A 2,388-nucleotide genomic window follows, 5' to 3' on the forward strand; every position below is an offset into this window, starting at 1 on the left:
TTGGCTCTCGAGTTTCCTCCCTTCCTTCAACGAAATAGTTTCCTTGGCATCAAAGAATGTTCAGAGACACTGAAAGATGCTTGGGTTGTGCACATGTCCTGAATTAGTCCCCACTCTCTCTCCCGCTCTCCCTGTAAATTTTCCCCCTTCCAGTATTTCCCCAATTGCCCCTTTTGAAAGTTCCTCTTGAATCTGCTTCCAGCGCCCTGTCAGGCAGCGCCTTCCAGATCACAACAACTCGCTGTGTGTCCAAAATAAAATTCCCCTCATCTCCCCCCCCTCTGGTTCTTTCCCCGATTCTCTTCAATCTGTGTCCCCTCTGGTTACCGAGCCTCCTGTCACTGGAAACACTTTCTCCTCATTCACTCCATCCAAACCCCCCCCCCTTCCCCCTCGTGATTCTGAACGCCTCGATTCAATCTCCCCCTGAACCCCAAATCTTGAGGTGAATGCGGAAGCTGGAGTGGGGCACGGGCTGGTGAGGGAGATTCGCCGCGTACAGTTCTCCCCTGCACAGTTCCGCTTCAAGTCTTGCTCCGTGATCGCAGTGCGTGCTAATCTCTGCCCAATCACCCTCCTCACCTCAGAGTAAGCAAGCACTGGCCAGCCTCCTATCCCCGCCCCCCCCTGTCACAGCCCAGTACCTGAACTCTGCAGACACCTGCTGGGAATTCACCGAATATCGGGAAGCTAAGTTGGAGCCACGGAAATTCTAAGGTTGCTTAACAGGCAGCAAGTAGGGAATGTGTCTCCAGCTGATAGAGCATGTCCGTGCCAGTTACTGCTGTTAAACACAGCCGTCAGACAAAATGAATCTTTGCCTTTGTCCAAATGCTTGAAGGTAGGTTCCCACTTGTGTGTCCAACACAGACACACACAATGCTATTTTACTGTCCTGTCTGTGGGTGTGAAGGTGGCTAGGGAGGGCTTACAGACAGAATGGGTCTGAACACCAGTCTTAACTGTTGCCAAGAAATTTTGTTTCTGGTGTCTGAGTGTGTGTGTTTTCCCGTGAATGTGTTTCTGTGTGTGTCTGACTGTGTGTGTTCTCCTGTGTGTGTGTTAATGTGTGTGTTCCCCTGTGTGTCTCTGTGTGTCTGGGTCTGTATGTTCCCCTGTAGATGTGTCTGTGTGCGTGAGAGTGTGTGTGTGTGTTCCCTTGTATTTCCGAGTGGGTACCGAACTCTCCTGAAACAAAATGAGGGACAATTTGAGCCTGGGTTTGGAAGGGTGATGGGTGTGCGCCCAGACCATGTCAGCTGGGCAGACGGGGGTTGAATGAAACCAAGCCTCACAACTTGCCTTGTGAAATCTTGGCATCATTGTCTCCCTGCTTCACTCATGAGCATTCAGCCCCCACTCAAATCAGTCAGCTCTCTCTGGCTCAGTCTCACAAAGCCCAAATTACAACTGCGGGACCCTGAGGTGACAGAGGAGAAACTCGCAAAGCAGGTCCTTAATCCTTACAATGCACGAGAGTCGATCACCCTGATTTCTGTTCTGTATGTATATTTTGTATGTTTTTTATTCTGATTGTGATTTCTTTGAGTGCATTTCTGTGTTTGCTTCTTTACGTGTTTGTGTTTCTATGTGAGTGTGTCTGTGTGAGTGTGTCTGTGTGTGTGTGTCTGTGTGAGCGTGTGTGTGTCTGTGTGTGTGTGTCTGTGTGTGTGTGTGTGTGTGAGCGTGTGTGTGTGTGTGTCTGTGTGTGTGTGTCTGTGTGTGTGTGTCTGTGTGTGAGCGTGTGTGTGTGTCTGTGTGTGAGCGTGTGTGTGTGTGTGTCTGTGTGTGTGTGTCTGTGTGTGTGTGTGTCTGTGTGTGTGTGTGTCTGTGTGTGAGCGTGTGTGTGTGTCTGTGTGTGTGTGTGTCTGTGTGTGAGCGTGTGTGTGTGTGTCTGTGTGTGTGTGTCTGTGTGTGTGTGTGTCTGTGTGTGTGTGCCTGTGTGTGTGTGTGTCTGTGTGTGTGTGTCTGTGTGTGAGCGCGTCTGTGTGTGAGCGCGTCTGTGTGTGAGTGTGAGTGTGTCTGTGTGTGTGTGTGTCTGTGTGTGTGTGTCTGTGTGTGTCTGTGTGTGAGCGTGTGTGTGTCTGTGTGTGTGTGTCTGTGTGTGAGCGTGTGTGTGTGTGTCTGTGTGTGTGTGTCTGTGTGTGTGTGTGTCTGTGTGTGTGTGTGCCTGTGTGTGTGTGTCTGTGTGTGTGTGTCTGTGTGTGAGCGCGTCTGTGTGTGAGCGCGTCTGTGTGCGAGTGTGAGTGTGTCTGTGTGTGTGTGTGTCTGTGTGTGTGTGTCTGTGTGTGTCTGTGTGTGAGCGTGTGTGTGTCTGTGTGTGTCTGTGTGTGTGTGTGTGTGTGTGTGTGTCTGTGTGTGAGCGTGTGTGTCTGTGTGTGTGTGTCT

General features: G+C 50.8%; 1 protein-coding gene across 1 annotated transcript in view; it reads left to right on the forward strand.

Annotated features, from left to right (window-relative positions):
• Window positions 1-680: 680 nt before the first annotated feature.
• Window positions 681-2,388, forward strand: part of LOC144487468 (free fatty acid receptor 2-like) — a 49,754-nt gene continuing 48,046 nt past the window's right edge. Inside the window, exon 1 of the mRNA XM_078205563.1 lies at window positions 681-841. The gene's annotated coding sequence lies outside the window, so the exon portion shown is untranslated. The remainder of the gene's footprint in view (window positions 842-2,388) is intronic.

This window comes from Mustelus asterias, unplaced genomic scaffold, assembly GCF_964213995.1.
Source record: "Mustelus asterias unplaced genomic scaffold, sMusAst1.hap1.1 HAP1_SCAFFOLD_821, whole genome shotgun sequence".
Lineage (NCBI taxonomy): Eukaryota > Metazoa > Chordata > Chondrichthyes > Carcharhiniformes > Triakidae > Mustelus > Mustelus asterias.